This window comes from Puma concolor, chromosome D1, assembly GCF_028749965.1.
Source record: "Puma concolor isolate L17-30 chromosome D1, mPumCon1.1.hap2, whole genome shotgun sequence".
Lineage (NCBI taxonomy): Eukaryota > Metazoa > Chordata > Mammalia > Carnivora > Felidae > Puma > Puma concolor.
Window position 1 is genome coordinate 99,708,432 of NC_141676.1, and position 26,647 is coordinate 99,735,078.

At 58.5% G+C, this 26,647-nt stretch overlaps 1 protein-coding gene and 1 long non-coding RNA gene across 5 annotated transcripts in view; one reads left to right on the top strand and one right to left on the bottom strand.

The window, feature by feature from the left end:
* LOC147576926 (uncharacterized) lies at positions 1 to 25,592 on the bottom strand. The gene is made up of 2 exons (XR_015241303.1): positions 25,335 to 25,592; positions 1 to 265 (listed from the first exon to the last, which is right to left on the bottom strand). It is a non-coding gene; the product is annotated as an uncharacterized LOC147576926 (long non-coding RNA).
* The window catches only part of NECTIN1 (nectin cell adhesion molecule 1), a 93,970-nt gene that overhangs the window by 15,382 nt on the left and 51,941 nt on the right, over positions 1 to 26,647 (top strand). The window lies entirely within an intron of this gene.

Here is a 26,647-nt window from a genome sequence, read left to right on the forward strand (position 1 = left end):
CAGAGGTTAAAGGCTTTATTGAAAGGCTAATGTGCCTCAGGGGGCACTTGAAGACCAGGTGACTCCCCAAGTGGAAACAGGATTGGAGGTTCAGGGTGAAGAGGAGAGGGGGCCACGCGTCCTTGAGCTTGGGCTTCGGGGCGACATTTTCATCTCCAACTGCTAGAAAACTTGCTGTTGGGCCGTGTGGGTTTCCAGGCCTCTTCCTCCATCCGGATCCTTGGTGCTATCCCACCCGATGGGTGCCGGAACAGTTCCTTGAGACCTGTTTTTATAAGGCATGTGGTCAGGGGATGGGGAGGTGGGAAAGAGGAACCTCTCCCACCTGTTTCAATCCTTTGCGGGGAGCTGGTAGGGAGGTCCGGCGCTCCAAACAGGTGTCATTCCTGTTCTCTGGACACAGAGATGCACAGAGCGGTGCAGAGAATTTCCCGAGTGAGTAAACTAGGCACGGGGCTCTGAAGGGGACATGGGGTGGGGGTGGGGCCCTAATCTGGGCCCCGGAGCAGCGACCTTGAGGCTGAGACCTGGCGTCTGAGTAGGAGTGGCTGAAGCGGCCCCTCCCCCGCCCACAACCACCACCCTCTGAGACATCCTGGGGGCCTCTCCCCATTCCTGGGGAGCCCGCACACCCCTGTCAGAGCAAGAAGCGTGATGTGCCACAGCCCTGCTCTGTCTGAAGCTCTCTCAAGCTCCCCAGTGCTAGTGACTTAAGTACAGACCCCATGGTCCACGTCGGGGTTTCTCAGCCCCAGCCAGCACTATCTGGACGTTTGGGGCCAGATAATTCCTTTTTATGTGGGACTCTCCTGTGCACTGTAGGATGTTCGGTCTCTACCCAGTAGAAGCCAGCAGGGTCCTCCCTCACCCCCCACTGCGCGACACTTAAAAAATGCCTTTAGACATTGCTAAATGTCCCCTGGGAGGCAGAGGCACCCCAGGTGAGAACCACTGGTCTAGGGTCTCACTGTAGCCAGAACCTCCTGCATGGTCTCGTACCTTCTCTCCTTCCCTCGCCCCAGACACTGAGCCCTTTGAAGGAGAGGGCTCAGCCTTAAGATCTCTGCAGGCCTTAGCTCGGTGCCTTGTACACAGTAGATGCTCCGTAAACGTACAGTAAACCGATGGGAGCCGGCTGGCTTCCCTCCTTCTCAGCCCCTAGTAGGCGACGATGAGGTTTCCTTCTTCTGCGCACCTCTCCGTGTTGTTGGCACTTTGCGTGACCCCCGTAGCCAAGATGTGCAAACTCCCGAAGCTTCCCTTTCTCCTTCCCGACACCTCCCATCCCCACCTCATGTTGTTTGCGGCAAACAAAAGCATCTTTTCTCATGCCGTTCACATTTGCTAAGTATCTCCTGGGCATCGAGCCCTGGGGGGACCGGAGGGCGCTGTGGCTGCGTGTGTGAAGTTGGGCGTGGCTGTGTGCTTCCGCAGGCAGGTGCCTGCTGGCAGGTGTGTCCGTGTGTGGCGTCCAGACCCCACTCACGCTGAGCTCGTGCCCTCTGCTCGCTGTTTCTCACCTTTCACCCCACCAGGCCTTTGCTCTTGCTGTCCCTCTGCTTGGCGGGCCTTGCTTCGTGGCCTGGCAAGAATCCCCTGCCCCCAGTTCATCATTTCCCCCCCAGTATCGTCATGGCACTTTCGAGCATTCTTGCCATAGCACATTGATCATGTTAGTGGTTAATATTTCCTGTGTCCTTGGGCCTGGGACCATGTCGTGCATGCACGTGTGTGTGTGAGTGTGTGTGTGTGTATGTGTGTGTGTGTGTGTGTGTTTGCAATTCCTACTTTCTTAATACATGCTTATTAAATAAATTGAAATAAATTGCTTACTTTATTTTCCAGGGCATTTTCTTTGTACTATTCTAAGCATGTCTCTGATTAATGGCTTTGCGTAACCTTTCTGCGCGTGCCCTCATGAGTTTCTGTGCATGTGCGTGTGCACGGACATGTGCACGTATATGTGTGCAGCACTATTTCGTTGCACGTGGATGTTTGGGTGTACATGTGCGCGTGCATCTCTGTTCCAGCGTTTCTTTAGATTTAAATGTGTGTCCCCACCCCCCCCCCCGGTAGTGCCCCTCTCCAAGGTGGCATTCCCTCAACCGTTGCCAAGGGATGAGGTTAGAGGGGACTGAGTGGGGACCCTCCTCCAGCCAGCTTTCTCCACCCACCTCCCAGAACGTCCTTCTGACCCCAGTCCCTGGTCTGCCGGAAGGGATCGGGGGCTTCCTGTCCATCCTCGGGGAGCCCAGGGCGGGCAGGCTGGGTTGGGGGGCAGAGCCCTCTGTGGCCTAGTCGCATACACCCCTTTCTCCATCCATCTCTGCCCTGTTTAATTGGAATTTGGCTAGTGGAGACCATCTGTTCTATTCCGCCTGTTTCCATGACAACCAAGTGGCTTGAGACTGAGGTTTGTAGTGAGAGAAGTGGCCTAGGGGATGCTGGGAAAAATCATTGAGGCCCTCCCCCTCACACCTGCTCCGCCTCGCCTTCTCCTCTCTGCCCTGCCCTCGCCCCCAAGCCCAGAGTAAGAATAAAGCTACTGCCCACCAGGGAGTCGGGAGGGCATCACCTTCCTTTCCCAGGCTGCTTTGGGCTTCCTCCGGCTTCCATTCATAAGCACTTGCCCCCGTGCAGACCGGGGTGGGGGGTGGGAGGGGGGCTGGTCCTGCCCTCTGCCTGCCCTGGGACCAGAAGGAAAACCTGGAGACGTGAAAGCCTGCAGGTTTTCCTATAGTTTCAAGCTTCAACCACCCCTGCCTCCAGACCTCTTCCTCACCCCATCCAAGTGTCAAAATCTTCAACCAAGGACACACACACACACACACACACACACACACACACCACTGTACAAGTATCAGAAATTTCAACCCACTTGTGATGGCTGATCCGTCTCCCCCCTCCCCCAATGCCGGTGTCCAGGGAACCCGAGTCCCCAGACCTTCCAGGTGACAGGGCTTTGAGAATGGGGTCCTTTGCTTCCCAACCTTGGGGGTGAGTGCTCCCTCACAGCCCTGTTATAGTCGCTCAGGACCACACACAAAGGACTCTGTCAGAGCACCTTGCTCCCCAGGGGTCTCCCTTTACCCCTGGTGCAGAGTGGGCCCCACCAAGTACGTGGCACATAAAAGAGCTGAGAGCCCAGCAGAGAAACTGGTTGTCCCTGGGCTCCCAGCTCAGACAGGCCCTGACACACTGGGATGTGAGTAAGGCTCCCTCTCTCCTATTTCTGGACAGTTCCGTTTTCACGGTGTTATTTTCTGCCCTAATTTCTCCGTCTATGGCAAAGCCACTTCCCTGCCTGCTCTATTACCGGGGGACCTGCCTGTCTTCAAAATTAAGTGCTGTGGCTTGTCAGGTGACCTGTCTGTCGCTCAGGTCCCAGGCGAAAGGTGCCAGCCACACCTCTTGAGCATAGAGAGACGGGGAGCCTGCCCCAGATGGGGAGGTGGTCCCGGGATCTCTCCAGTGGCCTGCACCCTGCAGAAGGTCGTTGCTCGGAGCAGCTGTGCTGAGCGGGGACTTCTACATTTGAGGGCGCTGCAGCCTTGCCGAGGGTCTCCCAGTGGCCAGCCTGGGTCCGTCAGGGCAGTGGTGGTATCCAGCCCCCCACCATCCATTCTTCCAACCCCTGGCAACCACTAATCTACTTCTGCGCCTATGGATTTTCCTGTTCTGGACATTTCCTATAAATGGAATCACACCGTGTGGCCTTTTGGTGGCCGATGCCTTTCACTGTACATTCCACGTGCCTGCTTCTGTGTCACCACCCTGCTTAGAGAGTGTCGGCGCCCCCCCGGTTGCTGCAGGGTGACGTGCAGACCCTTGTCGCCTACAGAGCCCTCTTTAAACCAGCGCCCATCTCCCGCCCCATTCACCTCTGCACCAGGAGCCAATGCTCAGCGACATTCAAGCTGTAAAAGACGCTGTCCTGTTCCTGCTCCTTCTTCTCTCTCCGAGGGGCTCCTGCTTACCCTGCAAAACCCAGCTAAAAACCCCCCACTCCTCCGATCCCTGCATCCCCCTCAGAATCGCTTTTCCTCTTGGACTCCCATCGCTTTTGGTTCATACTTCAAAAAACAAACGAAACATAGCACTTAACTCGAGAATTATTTGTTTGCACGCCTGGGTTCCCTGCTAGACGGAGCCTCTAGAGAAAAAGAAAATGCCTTATCCTTTCTCATCCCTCTATCCATCCTCCCACCTCTTACCATCAGCCACCATGGCTGTCACCTCCACCCAAGGGAAGCTGGCCCGGTGCTTGACTCCGAGTATACACTCGGTAACACTTGAGAGATAAAGGCGAGGGAACTAGGAAAGCCAGAGCCGGTAGAGTTCATCTGGGAGAGGTGACCCCGGAGAAGGACCCGGAAGGAGGGGAGGTTTCGGCATCCTGACGTAGCAAAGACTGGCTGGGTGTGGCTGGGTCTGAGAGCTGCCTTCATGTGGATGCTCAAGGTGACAGAAGGCGGGGAGGCGTCCTTCCCTGAGTTAGACAGCCTTTGCGGAGCGGGGCGCCTGGGTGGTCACTAGCATGGGAGATGGGGTGGAAAGTTTGGCAAAAGGGTGGAGACCAAGTGGGGGAGGGGCAGCAAAAGAGAGCAGAGGGCGACCCTCAGCTAGAAAAGGAGAGCGGTGGGTACAGGAGAGGAAGGTGCCCCAGCAGACGCAACAGCTTGTGCAAAGGCCCAGAGGCAAGGCAGAGCCTAAAATATCCTGGAGGAGAGAGCCTGGCATGGGGGAGGGGGAGGGCTGGGTGAAGCTCAGGCTGGTGGGATGAACGGGACCCCAGTTGCCCAGGGAGCTTTACAACGAGCTGAGCATGGTGACCTATACACCTGTCTCTGATGAAAACCTCCCCGTCCTTCAAGGGCCACTTAAGGACGGGCGGACTTTCCCTGACCACCCCAGCTGGCAAGGGCGGCTGTCCTCCGCACATGGAAACTACTGGAAGGCGAACGATGGGTTTTAAAACCCTCCCCTTCCTCAGCCAGCCCCACGGGGAGGACTTGAAAGGCAGGGGTGGACTGGGGTTGCCTGCCACATCCTAGCTTTGTGCCTTGGACATCCTAGTCCGCTTCTCTGACCGTCAGTTTCTGCGCCTCTGAATGTTGACCACCTGAGCACAAAAGCAGGGTAACACCACCGACTCCAAGGTTTCGATGAGCTGGGACACAGATGCTCTGAAGGGGCCGTGTGGGCCTTAACCCCCACGTGCGCTTATCAGCACAGCCAACCAAGTGAAGGAGCCGAGGCCCCTTCCCTCCTTGTCTTTTACGTCGTTTCCAAAAGACTGGAAACGCTGACGGGGGCAGGTCCCGGCCGTGTGAAATGGGCTCGAAAGCCATCATATTGGGGGTGGCCGGTGGATCACAAACACAGCCTTCACTCTCCAAGGGCAAGGGTGTGCAGAGAAAAGCTACAGTGGTGCTCCCCCGGGGGGGGGCGGTGAGGGGCTAGGGGCCGGGCCAGGGGTAGGACCCAGCCGAGGCCAGCAGCCTTCTGCACGGGGAGTCACCGGAGCCGCTGGCCCTCCCCACGGTGGCATCCAGTTCCCAAGGAGGGTGCCAAGCACACCTTCTGCCCCTGCAAAAACAAAGCTGCCTAATTGCCTTTTAATCTGGGGATGTCGGTGTGCTCGTGTTGGTGCTGAATTGTAAGGGGAGATAATATCTTTCCCTTTGAGTGAAAAGTTATTTGATCTCTGTGTGTCAGAGGAAAGCCTGTGCCCAGAGGAGAGGTGGGACGGAAGGGAAAGGTGGAAGGGGAGGGTGCTGGCTTTATTTCTCCCAACAACTATCATAAATAAAGGAGAACAAGCATCTCTGTTGTCCTGGCTCAAGGCCATTGTTTTGTGGAGGGCTTTCTCCTCACCCCTGCCCCTCCCACCTCCCTTTCAGGCCCTGGATGGGAGGCCAGCTTGTCTGCAGGTAGGGGTGAGCCGCCAGCTGCCTCACCTGGAGAGGTGGGAGAGGTGGGCCCCTGAGACCCGGGTGCCCGCCCTGCCACACCCCCTGGGGCCTTGGCTGTCCCTCCCCAACTCTGCAGGGGCTGCTGAGCTGTCCCAGGTGATTGCGGTAGCCTCCCTGCCTCCCTCCCTTCCAGCCACCCGGGCCAGATGACTTCCCAGGCGCGCTCCCACCTCAGGCCTCTGCACCTGGAATGTTCTCCAAGGCAGACACACGGTTGGTACTTGGCTCTTGGCTCAAATGTCGCCTCTCGCAATGAGGCCTTCCTGGCCACCCTTCATCTTCAATAGTCCTCTGTGTACACACACACACACACACACACACACATTCTCCTTGAAAATCCCGCTCTCCACAGCCTGCTCCGGGAGCTGACCCTGACCAGCCATGCCGCCCTGTCCCCTGCCAGGGCCACTCTTCCTGCTTTGTAGCATCCACTGAGTGCTCACCACCTCATCGCCTTGCAGCCTCCAGAGGTCAGGGTGGTCATCCCTGTTTTACATTTGCGGAAAGTTCCGGGGGAACCCCACCTTGAGCAGCAGGCTCTTAGCCGGTGCTGTCCACATTTGCCACAGAAGCTCCCACCAGGCTGTGAGTGGGAGAATGTCCGAGCCCTGCCCCAGCCTCGGGTCTGACACCGGGCCAGGGATGCACACTGACTTGTCCTGGGAGTAGCTCTCCATTCACAGCCAAGGGCAGGCTGGGTCTTGGCCTGGCTCCTGCTGACCGCCGGCTGCCCGTGTCCCGGCTCAGCTGGGTCCCCTCCCGCCCCTCTCCCCGCCCTCCCTGCACACAGACACAGCTGAATCTTCAGCCCTGTCCCTGCGTCCGTCCACCTGGCTGGGCATGTGGCAGGGGTATTCTCAGCACCTCCGGGGCCTGCCCTTACCCCAAGGAGGAGAGTCAGACCTGCAGTGAGCCCTCACGGTGCTTAGTAAACCAAATTATAGATGGGGAGGTGGAAGCTGGGAGGGCCCAAGGGACCTATTTTTACACTGAGGACAGCCCTCTTGTCCCCGGAAGCCCTTCTCTCACAGCCCTGGGCCCTCTCCATCTCCAGAAACAACCGGGGTGGTCCCGGGAAAGATCCAGAGGGAGGAGGGAGACAGCCCTGCCCGCCAGTGCGTGTGCAGAAACAAGATGGCAACCGAAAATGCCAGCCGTGTAGCCTTGGGTGAGCCACCAGAGGTGCTCCTTCCACTGGGTGCTCAGGCAGGGTCCCCGAGCCAGGAGCTGGTGGCACTCATAGGGGCAGGCGTCCTGCAGGAGTAGCGTCCGGGGTGGGGGTCGGGGGAGGCAGCGACTGGTCTTGGAGAAGAGGCATGGACGCAGTGGAGTGGACAGTCTGGAAGAGCCAAGTGCACATTTCTTTCACCTGGCATTGTGAACGTCTTGCACCGTATGTGATCGATCCTTTTGGGACCTCACTTGGAGCACTGGACGGGGGAGTTACTTTCACGGTAATCCAGGGTGACGGGAATCAAATGTGGGAATCAGACAGAAAGCAGGTTTGCTTTCTGTTTGTTTGTGAGCAGGGGAAAGAGCCTCAGAGTTAGGAGTCCTGCCTCGGCCACCTGCCAGCCAGGTCACCCTGGCACTGTCCAGCCCCTGTATCCTTGTCTGTACAGCAAGAGGGTCGGATCAGTCGGTCCTGTCCAGGCTCTTCTGGCCCATCCTTGGCGCACAGTGGATGCAAGCAGGGCCCATAGCTGTCCTCCACCACGTGGTCAAGTCCAAGGCCCTCCAAGGCCAGGAAGGGCACAAAAGAATGGGGTGCTGTGACTTCCCAGGGGCCGGCCGGTCTCTGAGGTCTAGAGATGTCTAACTGCCATTACCGTAAGACATTTCTCTGTCCCTTTGGCCACCAGCGGGAAAGTCCTTCCCAACTACTTTTGGGCCTCCTGCGTGTGGGACCCAGAATGGAGCCAGGCAGGAGAGGCTTACGATCCGAGCCGGCCCCCTCTATCCCTGCCAGGAGTACTTCTTGAAACTGTCTCAGTCCCAGACACCGTGGCCTCCCAGTCACGCCATGTATCAATCGACTTCTAGAGACTGAGGGGCTGAGTGCAGGCCCTGGCGGGGTGCTGGGGTCCAGCTTGAGCAGGCGGGTGCCATCAGGGTTCTCCCAGAGCCCCGGCCCAGTAGGGGACGGACAGTGAACAAGGTCTTCCGGGTGTAGCGATGACCAAAGACAATGATGGCCCGGCGGGAACGCGCCACAAGGGGGTCTTAACGGGTGAGGGCGCTAATCTTCCCAACAACCAAGGGGAAGTTACTACTACCATTCCATTTGTACACGTGAGGAAACCAGAACGGAAAGTCTAAAGTCACACAGCAAGCCAGCGGCAGAGCCGGGCTTTGAACCCAGGAGCCTGGAGCTGGGGCCTCTCTGCTACCCCACCAGAAAACACACCAGTCTGTGTGCCATCCCCGACGGGACCCAGGGAAGCGGACGAGATGACTCTGTGGACCTTGAGGCCCAAAGTCTGGCCTCTCACAGACTCCTCCCTTCCTCCTGCTCAGGAGGAGCAAATGCCACTGACGAGGCAGGACCAGGGGCGTGCAAAAGGCAGGGCCGAGCCCAAGCGAACCCAAATCCAAAGGGAAGACCCGCTTCCTTCCGGCACCAGAGCTGGCCTGCCAATTCACGCACGGCCTCTTTCCCCAACCCTGGACTGGCCTGGTGGTTTCTGGCAGTGGCTGACCCTCTCCCAGATTCCGTATCAAAAGGCATGGGGAAATGCACTTGCCTTTCAGCGAAAGGGATCAAGATTAAAACAGCGGGAAGAATTTCCGAGCTGTCATGACCATACGCTATTAAAACAGGCAGCCGGGGGAGGTGGAGGCCCTCGTGGAGAAGGTCAATGCCTTGGCTGCTCAGAGCCGCAGAAGGGGTGAGTGGAGGCAGAGGAACCTAGAGGAATGACCCCTCCCGCTGGTATTTGGCTGGGCGCTGAAAATGACATAATGTCAGGCGGATCGAAGACCCCGCCCCACGGAGAGAGGAGGCTGGCTATCCGCCGTCCCCGAGCTAGCGCCACCTTCTTCCTGGGACCCTGTCTGCCCCAGCCCTGCCATCGGACTTCATTAAATTGCATTTTCCCGAAGCAGGGCAGGCCGGTGACAGAATGAGTCAACGCCAGCTTGCTACCACTGTCGCCCCTGGAGCCGGCGGGCATGGAGGGAGATAATTGGGAGTGGCTTGACAGCTTAATGTCCGGGCAGGGGCGGGGAGGGGCGGGGTGGCCAGCGAGGAGGAGGCAGGTTGATCTGGGCCGGACCCGTCTTCAGATGACCCCGCCGCCTCCACCTCTCCCCTCCATTTCCCAAGCAGCAGCTTGTTGGGCAGGAGAATAAAGCACGGGGAAGGGAATTAGATCCGGAGAATAAATTAGGCTTTCTTTATTAATTTGTCAGAACTAATTAACATCTCCCCCAGATTCGTCTCCTCTCCAGATGCCCCCCTGAGCAGGAGGAAGGGAGGAGTCTGTGAGAGGCCAGACTTTGGGCCTCAAGGTCCACAGAGTCATCTCGTCCGCTTCCCTGGGTCCCGTCGGGGATGGCACCAGTGAGGGCTGGAGCCCCAGAAACCCCAGCGCCAGGCCTCATGACTTCACCCCTCTGAGCTTCCAGTACCTTATCGGTGAAGCCGAGTCAGGGCCTGCCTCCCCCCACCCCCCTGACCCCCGGATGTCAGGAGAGTGGGAGGCAGTAAGTGCCCGGTGCGGTCAGCCTTCGATGCTGCTTTGAGAGACAGAGCTCGGGCACTGCAAAGGTCTCCGAGTTCCTTCGTATTCAAAGGCCACCTAACGATAATCTCAGGAGGTGTTAAGAGCGGTCACCAGTATTCCTGTTTCACAGGTGACAGAAAGGAAGCACAGAGTGGTTAGGTACCTTATTGAGACCACACAGCAAATCGCTGCGGAGATGGGATCAGAGCCCAGCTGGGCAAGAGCTCCGTTTCCAGGCCTGAGCCACCCACCCCTGTCCCTGGGCTCTGCGGGGACCCGACACCTGACTCACTGCCGGAGTCTCACTTACTAACAGACGCCTCATTTCCTGGGTGTGAGTTCAAGGTCTCCAGCCCAGGGGCCTCCCCAGCTACCAAAGCTCGGGCACTTCTGCAGGCTGCCCCTCGGCTTGGGCAAGAGCCTGCATTCGTTCTGTGGAGTTGGTGGCTTCCCTTAGACACCCACCCCTGTCCCAGAACAGGGCCCAGCCCTGCCATTTCAGCGAGTAACCAGCTCCCAGAAACACCCCTCCACACCAGGCGCATGAGAAGCCCTTGAGGACCAGCCACACCTTGTTTGCAACGCCTCGGAGAATTGCAAAATCCAGTCTGTTCTCTGTCCTGTTGTGCAGCGATAGCGTCCCAAAGGTTCCACTGCTGCCAACCTGCAGCCCCCTCCCTCCCGGGGCCCCTGGGAACACACGGAGGTGAACACCCCCACCCAGCAGCGTCCCCCTGAGGCCCCTGAGCCTGTTGCTTTCTGCACCTGCAGCCCGCTGGGGGCTGGCTACGGAGCAGAGACTCCCAGGCCAGCCACGCCCGAGAGAACCTGCAGGAAGCCTGAACTGACTAGCTCCTACATTTAAATGAGGAAACTGAGGCCCACACGGAGCAAGTCGCATGCTTCACTGGCCCATGGCAGCACCGGGATTAGAACCCAGGACTCCTGACTCCCAGCCCAGGCGCCTTTCAGGAACTAGGTGTTAGTGCTTGGGATATGACATCAAAACAAAATGAATTTGTCACATCAGGGACCCTCAGAGCCAAAAACAGGCTGAGGACCTGGCGGCGGCCAGACGGTGCAATGTCCCTGCGGGATAGGACATTCGCCAATGTGGCCGGACCGCAGGGCGCGGGTCTGGGGGCGAGTCACTGCCCCCACCCCCTCCAGGACCCCTGGCAAAGCTCTCGGGGGGCGGCCCACCCCCACGGGGGACAGAGTCCCGTCCCGTGTCCCCACATCATGGACCGGTAGTAGCTGGGCACCTCTGGTCTGGCCACTCAGCCCTCTCTGCAGAGTTGGTCTTTTTCGATGTCTTCAACAAGCCTATAAGAGCAGAGGTGCTAGGGAAGAGCAGGCGTGCTGGGGGTGGCCACTCTGGGTTTGGTCTTGAGGTCTCCTCATTCTGGAAGCCTTGTGGGGGAGGGGCAAGCCAGGGGGCAGACCTGGGTTTTCATCCTGACTCCACCACTGACTGACCGTGCCTGAGTGCCGCCGAGCCTCCTCTTCCTCGGCTGTCTCGTAGCGCTTGCTCTGGAAGGTCACGCTAAGCAGCTCCGGAGCCGGGTGAGCCAGTGCCCAGTGAGTCCGCCCAGTGTCTCTCAAAAGGCCCTACCCCAGGCTCCCGCCACGTTCCCTCGCACGTTTGTGGGTAATGAGGAAGCAGGGCGAGCTGGCGGAATGGGGCCCTCCCAGCCATCCTGTGACTACTCTAGCCAGGCCCGGAGGGCGGGCAGCTCGGACGGGGGCCTCTGCTCTCCAGGACTCAGCTGGGTGTGGCTGGCTTGGGGTGGTAGGGAGGGGCTGGCAGAGTTGGCATCTGCTGGCCGGACGGGTGAAGGAGTCCCAGAATTCCCGTAAGGACACTCAGAACGCTCTTAGACTCCCAGAACTGGGGGAGGAGGTTGGAGGAAGGCCCTCCACCCACGTCAAACGTCTAGAACGTCTAGTCCTTCTTTCTTCTGCATCCTCAGGGCCCGAGATGTGAATACGGGTCTGTGCCGGCACCCGCTCAGGAGGCCAGCTGGCAGAGACACAGGGGCACTGCCACTCACCCTCTGCAGGAACATACTGGGGCGCCCTGCAGAGCATTTCTGGGTCCCACCTTGCCATAGGACCCCAGGGCCAGGCCAGGCACGATAGGCCAGAGTAAGGATGCTGATTTGGCGGGGGGGGGAGGGGGAAGCAATTGTGCTGAGACTTGGTGTGGAGCTCTGAGGCTGCTCATTCTTCTGCAGGAGGACACGGGTAGCTTCCAGGATCCGGACATGTGGGGGTAGCCTTGGCCTTTGGGGTGCTGGAAACGGTCTGCTCCAGTCTTCAGGAAGGATCTCAGCTTATGGGCTCTGTCCATGACCTCAAAGTATCTGCATACCAGCTGCCACGTCCTGATCAATTACTCTGTGTCGCACCCACCATGTATATACGTTATTTCATTGACTGCTTATACTCATTTTTTTTAAATATTAAGTCCATTTTACAGATGAGGAAATAGGCTCACTGAGGCTCATTACCAGTGCTTGGAAGAGCCCAGGCCAGGTCTGTCTGCCACATACGTCCCCTCCCTACTCTTCCTCTTCTCTCCTTAAGAGGAGGGCCTGCTTGATCTCTAGCTCTGGTACCGGGTTCAAGAGGCCCAAGAACACCACAGGACAGAGTCTGCTTCCATTGCAACAAAAGCAATTGAAGACAGACATCAGGAAGAACTTCTCCATCAGTGAAGGGTGTAGAACATTTTAGCAGTTTCCCCAGTAGGAAAGGGTAGGATCTCCTACTATGAAGACCTTAAAAGAAGGGGGAAAGATTTATTTAGTCACCTGGGTGAAGGTTTTTAGGGTAAAACCTTGCCAGGGGCAGAGAGTAGTCTATGACAGCCCCTCTCTCTAACCTCTGCTTGGGCAGTTCAGAGGCTCAGGCCCCCAGCTCTGGCTGGACATGCCTCTGCTGCTACCGCCTGGCCCAGGGGGTCAAGCACAGTGTCGCCTTTCCAAGGACACGCTTTCTTGCCCAAGCCCATTTGGTAGCCCTTGCCAGCTGGTGGTGCCTGGGGCAGCATGTTGGGCAGGGTAGGGCAGGGCCTGGGCAGGTGTGGTCCCCAGCTACCTGTCCAGGCACTCGTCGACTCCACCGTGAGAGCTCAGCTACTCCAAAACCCCAGTCTTACTCCCTTTCCCTTCCCTGCTTCCAGAACGGGCTGGGAGGAAACCCAGACCGGGCGGGTCTTCAACCTCTGACGCCCACCCTGTCCTCCGGGGAAACTCACCCTGTTCTCTTAAGCAAGTCCGCAGAGGACCTGTGAATGTCAGCCAGTTTGGGCTCTGAGTTAGGCAGTGCATGCCTAGGAAGCTGGAATCTGCTTAGGAAAGGCTGTAGCTGAGCAGACAGAAAAACACAGGGCGTTCTCATTCCGAAAGGAAGTACAGTGCACAGAAGCCAGGAGGCTGCGGCTCAAGTCCGGACGGACCACTTTCTGGCTTTGCGACTTGGCAAATCTCTCCACCACTGGGCCTCAGTTTTCTCCTCTGTAAAGTGGGAATACCAATACTTGCTCCAAAGGATGGAAGTGAAATACTATGAGACCCTAAGCAGGAAACACTTCCCAATGCCTGGTACATAAGAGGTGTTCAGTCAACATCGGTGGAAATAATATAACTTGCTGCTAGAATTCTGAGAGGCAGAAAGCACAAATTTTGCCCACCAGTATTTCTTTTTAGGGATGAGGGAACCTACAAGGAGGGGGAGCTGAGCCTTGTAAAAACTTGGGGACGCACTCAGTTGGTCTCATCACTTTGAAGGCCAACGGCGACTGCGGCCATTCTGAGAGGGCCAGAGCTAGATAGAGCAAAGACGGAGAGACACAGCAAGGCAGGTTGTGTAGAACAAAATGCAGATTTTTAATTGCTTGAGTCCACATCTCGTAAAAGAAAAAAAAAAAAAAAAAAAGCACAAGCCTGGCCATTCCCGCCCCCCCCACCGCCCCCTTTCTCTGCCTTGAGTCAAGAACCAGTTCCCACCAGTCTTTCTTGAGTTCAAAGTGTCTCCCCGCCCTAATCCCGCCCCCACCTCCCACGTCCACTGTGGGCGCTGGCCCTCCGGGGGCCCCTCTGCCCACTGCCCACCCAGAGTCGGCAGGCCTGGTGGGAGGCAGGGAGGGAGATAGGAGAGCAGGCAGCCCCCCACCTCTGCCTGCCAGAGGTTGATTGTAGCTCATTGTCCTGATTCTTCCCCAGACAATGAGACCAGATACTGCTTCCCACCTTGCCCCTCTCTGCAGCCAACAGCCCTGCCTTCCGGACCTGTCTGAGCCTGCGACCGACCGGGGAGGCAGGGGCCTTGGGCCAAAGACCCGCTGAGCCAACACTCTTCATTTCCCCCACCCACCCCCACCAAGCCCACCCTTTCCCTACCTCCTGCCAGCCTGGGTCCCCATGTCCCCTGAGGTGGGACAGACCACCCAGTCCCCTGCCTGCCCCTCTCTGTCCTTCCCCGTCACTTTCTCAGCCCCCCAACCCCTTGACTCACTCCCTCACTTTCCCAGTCAAGCTGTTCCCTGGGACGTGTCAGGACAGGGTGCCTGGATTCTGGTCCTACAGGCTCCCGCTCTGCCCGCCCTCAGTGGGGGTGGGGCATGTGGGGAGGATTTGCTTTGACCTGCTTCTTTAGGCTTCCCTCCCTCCTCCACCCCCTCCGCAAGGGAGCAGGCTGGGGTGAACTCCAGAGCACCTCCTGATTGCACCCAGCCAGGACCCAGCCTGGGGCTGCTGAGGCCTAGTGGGGGGGGGGGGGCAAGGGGGGGCGCCCATCTCACCTTCACTCAGGCCAACCTGCCTTCCAAAGACTGCTACCCAGAAGCCCTCACTCGGCCAGGGGCAATTCCTCCTGTCTTCCTCATCCCTTTGGGACCAGGAAAGTAAAAGAAGGGGCAAGAGACTCAGATTCTGTCCTTGGCTTTTCAGTTAATTGACTGCATAGCCTCAGTAAGTCACCTCACTTCCACATCTGTGAAATGGGTGCCCCCCCCCTTCCTTGAATCATTCCAGAAGCTAGGATCATCAGGGTAAAGGGGGCTAGAAGAGCAGAGCGATGGGATTTGGCCCTGGCAGACCAGACTGGAGAGCAGAGGAAGGGGGCCTCCCACCTCCCACTGGGGGAGAAGGAGTTGGATGCTTCTCCCACACGTGGGCCTCTCAGCCCTTCTCTTACAGAGAAGCCTTCCTTTTCACAAATAATCATGGCATTCTCCAGGGAGTCTGCTCCTCCTTTGATCGTGAGCTTCCTAAGAAGTCTTGATTAAAGAATCCCAAGGACTGGAGAAGTCGACCGAGCCCCACATCCCCCGAGTGTGCTCTCTGAGATTTGACTAGCCTGGCTCAGGTCGTTGAACAAACACAGGTTGAGGCCCCATCCCGAGCAGGGATGCTGGGGCTTCAGAGATGACCCGTCTCTGGCAAAGCCCAGCACTGTGCCCCCAAGAGCTGCTGTGTGGGAACCTGGGCACAGAGCTGGTGGCAGTGTGGGTGCAAGTTTTCTATGGCGGCCAATGTGGAGGGTGGGGACGTGGGAAGGACAGGAGAGAAGCTGGGAGCACAGGCAGAGACAGACTGTGAAGGCTGATCGGTAGCTCCGATCCATCTCAGACGTCCCCCCAGGGCAGCGGAGAGCTAGGTAGGACCTGTGCGACAAGATCAGGTCTGTATTCAGACCCATTTAACAGTGTGGCTGTGGTTGGACCCTTCGCCAGCCTGAGTCTCAAGTTTCCTGGCAGTAACAGGAAGACCTCTCTTGGAGGATTTTCGTGAGGATGAGAGGAGGTTCAGTGCCTCACAATACCACGTAGATAGTGAGTGCTCATTAAAGGTTGGCTCCTTTCAGTGCTATTAGTGCCTGGATTCCAGATAGGAAAAGGTCAGTCTGGGCCTGACCTCCCAGCCAAGTCGTAGTAAGGATCGGGAGGTCAAGGACTGTGTTCTGGAAACTCAGAGGACGGGGTCCACGGGATGCAAAGAGGTGACTGATGTAGTGGGGCCCTGGGAGGGTGAGGTGCCCACTTGGCTGCTGGACAGCTTGGATTCAGGGCCCTCGACATACAGGCGTCCTCCAGGCCGTGGGGCACGTGGGCTTACCCTATGGTGGGGACCGGGTAGCCACCCCCAGGCATCCAGTCCTCTCCCACCCGCTTCTCGTCTCCTATTCCAACCCCAGTCCCCTCCCTCCCCAGCAAGGTGCCAAACCTACAAGCCACCATGAAGTTCAAGGGGCAGATGTCTTCTCTATATGTCCCTCCTCCCCAGCCCTTCAGGATCGGGCTTGTGGGTCCGAGCCAAGCAGGAAAGATACAGGAGATACCTCAAGAGACGCCCCACCCGGTTCTGTCTCTAAGTGGTGTAGAGGCGGTGGCCTTCCAGGGCCTTCCACGACCCGCCCACCACTATTCCTTTCTACACGTGGCTGCCTCTGGGCTTGACGAGCTCTTTGCTTCCCTACTGACCCAGAGGCAGGGCCTTTGTCACTGCAACCAGACACAACCACAGTATGTTTCCATGGGCTGGTGTCGGGCTGATAGCTGTTCCCCAGGTGCGCTCACGTCCATTATCACATTATTGAACCTTCGGAGGCTAAAGTCACACGTTCCCACCCCTGTTCTTCCAGGGCCCAGCTCCACCAGCTCCTCCTGCCTCCATCCCCACCAACCCCTTGGCGATCTCGGTTGCGTTGCTTTTCTCTGCACCTCTGTTTCCTCATCCACGAACGGGGGAGCTCTTGGGCTAGGTGGTCCCCACCACCAGCCGAAGGATTCTCCGCCTGGCCTCTCCCGTCACCCCCAGTCTCTCCCGGGGGTCTCATTCCACATCCCTCTGTCCCTTTGACTTTTCTGTCTATTTATACACAGAATTCACCCACGACATTTCAGTTTTCCAATGGAATCATTAATTACCCCAGTAATTAAACCCAATTAGCATTGTAGGGGCCTTTCTGAGCGAGGAGCCATTAGCCAGGGTGAAAACGCACAGGCGCGAGAAAGAAAACCCACCCTTTCCCAGCATTAAAAATGAAAGCAGGAGACAGCACAGCAAAGCAGAGGGCCCCAATTAAAGCTGGGGCCTCGCTCATTAAGCTAATTTGACATGCTATCCCGGCAGCCTCTGGTGGGAAGCCCGCCAGTGGAGCTGGCTGGGAGCTCTCTGTCCACGCTCTGCGCTCACCTTGGGCACCGAGTGGACCCCACAGTACCCCCTCCCGGCCGCCAGTCCCCTGCTCAGGGAGGGGGGCGAAGAATCTCTGCCGATTTTTCCTGAGCACCTGCTGACCACTTCCTGGGCTTCAGGGTAGTTAACTACCCAGAGTAGGTGGGCAACGCATGCCAGGTAGGAGGAGCAGGGATGAAAAATGAGAAGAGTAGCAGAACCCCACATTTCTGGGGTTCGGGGAGAGGACAGAAGTTGGCAGTCACTCTCCTCTTTGACCCTGGGGCTGAGGGGACTCCTCTCGTGGGCTGGCTATGAAGACCAAGTGAGATTATATATGTAAACGCCTGACACATCATCAGCGGTGGCCATCATTCGAATTTCCAGAGCTTCGGCATCCACACCTGGTCGTCCCAAGCCCCAAGGCCCCACAGGCAATGAGGGAGGATGTGACCCTTCCATCTCCCAGGTGGAGAATCCCAGGAACAGAAGGAGGAAGACCCACAGCCAGAGACTAGCAGAGTTTAGACTAGGGGTCAAGTTTTGTAACTCCCGAGCCGGAAGGGAAAGGGAACAAGGGGAGAATGACGGTTTTATGTGTTTCAGGCTTCCAGTAACATCTCATTGGCTAGGAAGGCCCCGGTCCCAGCCAGCCCTGTGGTCCTGACGGGTGGGAATAGAGGGGGTGCCGTCTGCCCTCCCAACAAAGAACCCCATCACCTTGGCTCCCAATCGGCAAGGGTCCCGTGCATCAAGTCCCACCCTTACCCGTGATTCTGGGGCTTGCGGGTGTGTGCGGGCCACTCGTCTCCCCAGGAAGGGAGGAAAGGAAGGCCAAGGGCAGCCCGTGTCGCGGTGAAGAGCGTAGCCTCTCCCTGAACCGAGCCTCGTGGAGACCGCGTGTGTGGAATCGGCTTCATAGACAGTGTGACCTTAGGCAGGTTACTTGACCTCTCTGTTTCCTCATCTCTGAAATGGAGACAATAAGGCTACCCAGCTCCGGAGTGGTTATGAGGATTAAGTGAGTTAATACAAATAAACACTCAGGCCTGGGCCTGGCACAGATAAGTTATACACATGTGTTAACTGTTGTTGCCATCCATTGGCAAGGGCCTGGCAGGGAACATCATCCTTCTGTACTTTCTCTTCTGGGGAGGGACGGGAGCATGGGAGACCCCTGGCTTGTGCTGCTAAGCACCCAGTCTTGGGGCAGCTGAAGGTGGCAGGCAGCACCCTTCTCAGACATGGCAGAATGTGAACCCCCTCCCCCGCCCCACACACACACCTCTGCCACCAGCCGCCCCTGGGCTTCCGGGGACCATTCTGAGCAGTGTGGTGGGCATGGCAAAGAGGGCATGAGAATGGGCAGGAGGGGGAAGGAGGGGAGCGAGGGGAAGCGGGTGGCCAGGAGGCTGGGCTGCACCCCTCCAGCTGGGCGCCATGCCCCACTGCCTACGTGCTCACTCTTTCTGCAAGGCAGGACAGGAAACAGGTCTTGGCATGCCGGGCCCCTACCCAGTGACTCCTGAAACCCCAACAAGTCTGAGCTGGAAGCGGGACTGGGCGCGGCTCCTGATAGATTTATGTTGGGCAAAGGGATGGTGGGGCGGGGGGGGGGGGGGGGAGAGGGGGAAGAGTGTGGGCGAGACAACCCCCCTCCGTTAAAAACTCCGACACTCCCAGTGACAGGGGTGCTGAGGGGAATGGCTGGGTCTTGAGGTTTTCACCTCCTGCCTCATGGGTCCCCTCATCCCCTGTAGCCCTGCCCCGTGGGGCAGGAAGAGGACAGGCCGTGGCAACGGTAGGGACCTGTTCCCCTCAGCATTTTGCCAAGAAGAGGGTGATGATTTCAATGCTGAGGAAGGAGGCAAGGTGACAGCCCGAGGCCGGCAGCACAGGGAGGCCAGGCAGGCGGTGTCCCCGGAGGCCCCAGGACCAAGGAAGTCCTTTTACACAGATGCCCTCCCTCCTTCCTCAGCCAAACAAGGTGGCCTTGCTTTGGGCCTGTTTTGTGGGTGAGAAGGCTGGGCTTCGGGGAGGCGTTGGGTCCTACTGCTAGAGTAAGAGCTGAGGCTGAAATGATCAGGACAAACTAGAAAGTGCGTGCCCACCCACCACCCTTTCAGCCTCCTGGGCGCTGGGGAAGGGACAGCCCAGGGCAGGCTTTTCTCCAGGGACTGCCCATGTCTACATGGCCCAGCTGCAGGTGGCATGGTGGGAGAGCAAGATGGCATGGGAAGCCCAGTGCCCCCCCCCCCCCCCCCCCCGTCAAGCTGACCCACCCACCCAGGGGAGGCCTTCAACCTCAGCCAGCCTCTCCCTTCATTGTGACGTCAGGACCCTTTGAAGACCCCACTTCCTCTGGCTACGCCAAAAGGGAAGACTGTCAGATGGGAAAAGAAAACAAAACTCTGAGCCAGACTTCCTTCCTCCTGGGGTGCCCCCAAGCTGAGGCTGAGTCCAGACCAGGGGTGAATTGAGATTAGGGTTGAAATGGCGGCCACACGTCGCGTTGCACTTCTTCCTGTGGTTGAAACCAGTAAGAGCTTACCACCAGGGGTAGGGTGATATGATAACCCAGGTCTCAGGGTCTGGTTTGGTGTTGACTTTGGGATGGGGCCGGGGCTGGTGTTGGGGTTTACGTTGCGGCTGGGGAGGCTGCTTCTCAGGGCTAGCGGCGGGGTGGGTACAGTGAGCGGGGGGCATTTCAGCTAAAGCTGGTGTCATCAGAGAGGTTGGAAGGGCTCGAGGGATTCAGCACCTGTGGCTTATATTTGGAAGAGAAATGTTCATTTTCACTTGAGCCTCAGACTGGGGAGAGGACCGGAATTAGAGGCGTATCTGAGCCAGAGCAGTAGGGAGGTTGTGAATGTGACAGAAGGGCCATTAAAAGACACTCCCTTCCCTCTTCCCTAAGTTCCGCTCACCCGTGTTGGGATCCAGTCAGCCCCAGGCCCCACTGGGGTGCTACCCAGATGTAGCCTGGATTTCTGAGACAGCTCCACTGTCCAGACCAGGGAGTCCTGCCCAGAAATGAAACAGGTTCAGGACCTGTAGCAGGCACCTTCTTAGGACTGCCTCAGAAGCAGGTGAGGAGGTTGTCTTGGGCCCGAATGGCATCACCACCATGCAGTGGCTACGGGCATCTTCACGGAGGTCCCGCGTTTCAGCACGAGGGACTGCTGAGACCAAGGCCTTGCTGTGGGCTTGGGCTCATTTCCCCACCAGCTGCTGTGCCCCGGCCCGTACCCAGAAGTCTGGAAGGCCCCTGCCAGTCCAGCCCTAGGAGGAGCCCCCAGGGGCAGGAGGCAGAGCTGGCGGCCCACATGGAGGAACCTGGCACGGGACGGAGGTGCTGGGAGCTACAAATGCCAGCCCAGGGTGGGACGGGCACAAGGGCTGATGCTGGAGGGTCCGAATGCCTGCGGTGGGGGGGGATGGGGGGGGAAAGGATGTGCACATGCGCGTGCATGCCTCCCGAGGCCGAGAAACTGAACGGCCTGTAGTCAGGCCGCCTGCATTAAAAGGAAAGACAGAAGAGAGCCAGGCCCGGGGTGAGAAGAGCAAACGGCAAAACTTAATGACTTTAATATGAAAGAATTTGCCACTAATTAAGCACAAACACTCCACTAATGCAGGGAACACATGTTGTGGATTTCACTTAAGCAGGAACCAAATGAGGTGCAAACCTTCCGAAATGATAGCGGTTTACCAGCCGGAGGAAGACGCTGCCTGACCTCGTTTCTGCTCTCAGAAACACACGCCCTGGTCTCCGCAGCCTCCCCGCCTCCCTACCCAAGGCTTCCAGCCACACTTCCACTGTCTGCGTCTCTCCTGATCTGTCCTCTGAGAACGTGCCATTCTGTAACCCATGTTCTGACAGCACGGGGCAGTCAGCTCCGAGGCTCCCCGGGGCCTCCAGTCCTCTCCACCTGTCTTCCCCAAACACACACCTCACACTCCTCCTCCTACAGAGCTGACGGCAGGCTCTCCACACCGGAAGGCCTGCACCCCTGCTCTGATCCACCTCTGGGCCCTCTGTCCCAGGACGCAGGATACTTCCCCTCCAGAGAGCCCCCCCGCCCCTACCCTCCTGCCCTGGCTGGCGTGGGGCTGCCCCGCACATCCCTCACTCACACCAGCACCCCTGCCCGAGCTCCATGCCCTCTCCTCTGGGACAGTCCTTTTGCCCCGTAGGGAACACTTGGCACCTTCTAGAGACACTTTTGGTTGTCACAACGGAGGAAGGGTAGGCAGAGGCCAGCGGTGGCACCAAACACCCTTAGCCCACAGGTCAGCCCTGCAACAGAGAATCATCAGGCCCCAAACGTCAACAGTGCGGAGGTCGAGGACCTCTGCTCGGGGGCAGTGGCCTCGCCATAGCAAGGACTTGCGCAAGATCTCGCGGCGGTTAGCAGAACCAGAATGGAAGCCAGCCTACCTGATTTCTGGGCAGCTTCTTCCCCTGAGACTGCAATAACAATAACATGGCCCTTTATGCAGCATAACTACGTGCCGAGCGCCGCACTGAGAGCGTGTATGAATTATCTCACTTAATCGTCACATCAACCCTAGGCAACGGCACTGTTAATCGTTCCCACTTCTTGCATGGGAAAACTGAGGCACAGAGAGGTTGACGCTTGCTCAGTCACCCAGCCCGTGAGTCGCATGTACAAGCCCAGGCCCATCTGAACTCCAGCTCGGTGCTCATGGATGACTGACTTTCTCCGCCCCCGCCACCGTCCTCTTAACCCCTTCCCTGTCAGTCTCCCACCCAACCCTTCCCTCTCAGAATGTACCCGCACAGAGGCAGGCAGGCCATGCCTCCCCTCTCGGCACCGGCCGAGTCCCCAGCCTCGGATGCAGACAGCTGACTGGAGCCGGACGGGGCGTGGGCAGGGCTGGGCACTGGGGTGGTCAGACAGGTCCCTCCTGGCAAGAGGCACATCTAGAGATTTCCACTTCCAAACAGGTGGTGAACATCGGCACAGAACCCGCAGGACTGAGACAATGCATATGTTGATACTGAGATTTTAAGAGGTTCTTCTGGGGAGGCCCAGGGAATTCTCCCTCTGTTTTCAGGCAGCCCCCAGCCTCTCCCACCCCCACACTAGCCTTCTGAAGAGGCTGCTGCCTACGCTCCCCAAAATATGGCATTAAAGACGCACCCTTGCTGAAGGGAGCCCTGGCTGCCATGGGCGTCTGTTGTGAGACGTGTCGTCTGCGCAGGTGGGGTGGACGGGGTTGGCGTGGGCTGCGGAGATGGGACCCGTGGAAACCCCAGACTTAGAGCCAGGCCTTCGAGGCCTCAAAAGGCCAGGCCAGGAGAAACCCAGGCCGTGTGTTGGGAAGGGAATGGCACCGGGGGGCGGGTGGTGCAGGCCTCGCAGGGCGAAGACCTTGGGAGCAGGGCCTCCAGCTGCAGCTTGCTTGGGTGAGAAGAATATTTTTCACCTCTGGTCTAGAGTGAGGAAGGAAGTGGGGCTGGGTGCTAGGAAGTGGGACAGAGGAGAGAGGGAAGGAACCAAGAAGTGACAACTGGGAAGCCAGCAGAGGATGCGATGCCGTGGGGAGGCAAGAGGTCGGGCAGACCTCTACCTTTTGGGGTGCAGCGTCCCGGCTCCAGTCAGGGAGAAGATTCCGGCCCTGACCTGCTGGCCCTCGGTGCAGACGGGAGGCCTCACCTCCCAGCTCTTTCCTCCTGCCCTACGTGCCGAGCCTGGTCTGGAGCCCCATCTGGCTCGCAGCCTTCACCAGCTGCTCGGGGCCCCCTTACCCTATTGTATGCCAGGCACTGGCTGAAGCCCCGGCCTTTGCCCTCAGCAGGGGAGATGCTGCGATGGATGTGTGCGCAGGTACGGGGCCCCCGGGCTGCTGGACTACCTCACTCGGGGGCAGGGGGTGTGCCCCAGGAAGCCACCTCCTCAAAATCAAGGCTCAGCTCATTGAGTACGGCTGACGAGGACTGAGGCAGGGAAATGGGGTATGTGCTTTCAGCAGAGGGAGTAACGGGGCAGGGAATGGATGGTATTGTTCCATATGGCAGGAGAGAGAGAGGGAGAGAGGAGGGAGAGAGAGAGGGAGAGAGAGAGGGCTGCAGGCTCTGAAGCCCAAGATGAGGTCCAGAGCCCAAAAGGGCTTTGGACTTGATCCCGGGGGCGGCAGGAAACCATGGAAGGATTTTAAACAGAAAAGGATTCCGGATTTAGAAAGTGGCCAGCGGGGTCACCTGGGTGGCTCAGTTGGTTAAGCATCCAGCTCTTTCTGGCTTTCTGCTCAGGTCATGATCTCACGGTTTGTGGCTTCAAGCCCCGCATCGGGCTCCGTGCTAGCAACACAGAGCCCGCTCGGGATTCTCTCTCTCTCTCTCTGCCCCTCCCCTGCCCAAGCTGTCTCTCACAGAAATAAATAAAAACATTAAAATTAAAAAAGTGGCCAATGGGTTAGGGGAAGGCCTGGAGGCAGTTACGTAGGCTTGGTGTCATGCTGCAGTGGCCGGGTAAGCGGTGACTGTGGCCTGCACCGGGGCAGGTCTTGGGAAGAAGGAGGGGACAAGGCAGGAGGAGCGAGGTGGTGGGTGCTAAGGGGCAAAAGGGTTTGGGATTTGCGTAGCTGGGCTGCAGTCGTGGCCCAGGAGTGTTGAGAAAATAAGGAAGTGAGACTCTGCTGGAGGTGGGGGGCAGGGAAGGGGCTGCGCTGGCGGGAGGGGGCTCAGGGGGAGTCTGGATTGGGGCCAGTGGGGATGGAGAACAAAGATGAATTCCCGCTGTGCTTGCGTGGACGCGGAAGAACCCTGTGCGTGTAGCCTGGGTTTGCCTGGCATCCCAGTCGATCTGGGAGGCCTTCCCGGAGGAGCTGGGCAGTTTACAGAGGTGGAGCAGCCACTTGGTAGAAACAGTCCAGAGTCTGGTCCAGGGAAGGTGCAGAGGTAGGGCAGAGAGAGGGCCAAACAGGTTATGTCCAAAGTATAGTCTTCCGGGGTCATGGGGTGCCAACACTCTCATTTTAAAGAAAGGGACACTGAGGCCAGGGAGGGGAACTGGCCTACCTACCTAAGGCCATCTAGAAAACCGTAACCAACTAGTGGGGACCAGAGACTTCTCTCCTGGTCTCCGGTATGTACCCTTCCTCCCCACCGCCTGGCCAGAGGGAGTGTGACAGGTAAAGGGTGAGTGGTACAGAGGGGACCAAAAGGTGGAACCAGAAGGCTAGAGATGGAGAGGGGCAGAGCTGAGAGGTGCTGCTCGGGACTGGCCTTGCCCTGGGCCTTGGGGAGGGGGTAGCCAATGTGAAACCGGCCTGTCGGAGAGATCCAGATGTCCCTGGCCACTTGCTCCTCGGTGGGAAAAGACAAAACGCAGTTCCCTGATTCATCCCTGTCCCCCAACCTGTCCTGCTAGGTTTCAGAGAGACGGGACTTGCCAGAGCAGCCCCCAGCGCCGTCACCACAACTCCGGGGCTTCCCGGCTTTCATGCTGCTGGGGATTGGGCTGGCCCAGCCCGTCTGGAAGATCCTGGGCTCCTTCTCCTGCTTTTCCCAGGCTGCCGCGCCCCCTCCTCTCCCACGCACTGCACTCACCCGCCCAAGGCTCCGGCGCCAGCCCCACAGCCCATCATTAACCAGCTCTGTGTCGGGGAGTCGGGGGTTGGGGTGAGGGGGGGCATCAGCCAAGAAGAAGAAAACATCGGCAATTTCTGTGACCCCAAATGAAGGGGCGGAGGCGCCTGGGTTTGGACAGTAGCAATTAGCCCTGACTGTGGGATCATGGGATGTTATCACCTCTGCTGGCAAGGTGGATGCAGCGGGGACTCAAGGCCCCAGGACACCTGGAGCCATCCCAGCAGGCATTGCTCCCAGAGAGGGTCCCCCAGGGCCCATACCCACCAGGCAGAGCGCCTGCGTGCAGGAGGCAGGGGCACTGAGCCCCAGCGAGGGATGGCTAGGGGTGTGGGGACAAGGACCGGGTCAGTTGATGCTTCTGTGCCCTCTGACCTGGGGACACCCTGGACCCTGTCCCGGGCATGGCGGGGGAGTCCGAGGGTAGAGATGCAGCCTGGGCCCTAGGGGGCTCCTGAATAATGAAGAGACATAGATACGGGACAGGACAAGTTCAGAGGACCTCAGTGAGAAGCCTGCTCGTGTGGGTCCTTGGGGGCAGAAGCGATTGGGTCTGGGCAACACTGACTGGCCGAACCTTGCCCAGAGGAGGGGGCCCCAGAAAGGGGATTCCCTCCTGATCACACCATCTCCTTGCCAGCCTCTCCCCCGGGTGGATCAGCCTTGGCATCCGAAAGTGAGGAGCTGGCCAGCCTGGGAGTTGACATTTGGGGAAGTAGCTGCACTGGGAGGAGGGGCCCTGTAGCCTTCAGGTCCCTGTGCTGACTCAGCAGGGTTTCGGCTGGAGGCCCTCCCCTCCCCCCGCCCCCATAGGTGAGTCATCCCCACTTACCACTTAGCTGGTTTCTGACCGGATGGTCCTCTTCCTTTCTGCCAGTTCTGGGGTGGTGGGAGGGAGGGGGATCCCTGGGAAGCTCTAGAGATGGACCCCAAAGGATTCTGGTCTCAGAGAGGCCCCCGGTGAGGTCCCCAGCGCTCCCCACCCAGGGTGTCCCCAGTTGCCTCCAGGCCAGGTCTGCCACTGCTGACCGCCCACCTGAGGGCACCCCGGCGGGGATGGGGGACACAAAAAGAGGTGGTCTGTGCCAGAAATCCCAGAACCCCTCCCCCTTTGCCTGTGTCCGTCCCCCCCCCCCCCCCCCGCCACTTTCACCCACATGGGCCCAGTCCCAGCCTGCCTGGCCAGGGCGAGAAGGGTCTGAAGTTTCAAAGGGCGGGAAGAGAAACTGCTTGAGGTGGGTACGGGGAGCAGAGTGCCCCCCCCATTCTGGGCCACACCCCGCTGCGTGGGAACCCATGGCCCCAGCCTCAGATTAGCTCCATGGCGGGCAGGGCAGGCGGGCAGGGCCCTGGGGAGCAGGTTTGTCGGCCACAACTGAGGAGCCTTTGTGTTTTGTTGCTGAGCTCGGGCTTTTGCACGTCTGTGACGTCTCAGGGGGCCGGCCCGACGCCTGCCTTGTTGGCTCAGCACTTCTGGGCAGCCACGAAGGCAGCCCGAACCGCCCAACCGGAGCTCCAATGGGGAAACTGAGGCACTGGCACACAGGCCCCAGGGGCCTGAGTCCCAGACCGTGGAGCCTGTAGGGTGGTCAGGGAGAATACAGGCAGTGCTTGAGGTCAAAAAGAAAAACGTTCCTTGATATCCCTAGGATGCAAGGACCTCTCTACTGAGGGCAGAGGTTCCCATGGATCTCTCTACCTTTCACTCCCCACCTCTCTGGCTCCTCCCTCCTCTGTACATAGCCTCCTGGAGGTGCCCCCACCTGGCTTCCACTTTGCTTTACCCCTGGCCCCCAACCCCCCCCCCCCCCACCAAGCCCAGTGCAGGGCAGCCTGCGGGCACTGTGGCTACGGTAATGTAACTGGTATTCCTGCCACTTATCAAAAGGAGCAAGAGAGGCTCTGAGCTTATTCCAGGAGGGACACTGCCCAGAGGGAGGGAGGCCCTGGGGGGTTAGGTTGAGAACGTGAGTCCCTTATAAAAAGGCAGGGTGGGAAGCGCACTGGGTTGGATTTGCCCTTCCATGTCGCCAAGCAAGTGACCCAGCCCCTCGTGGACTCTGGACTCCTCCTTTGTAAAACCATGGATCACGTGTTCCACTGAGGCCCAGTATGGTACCATTTTAGTGGTCCTGGTTTCCACAT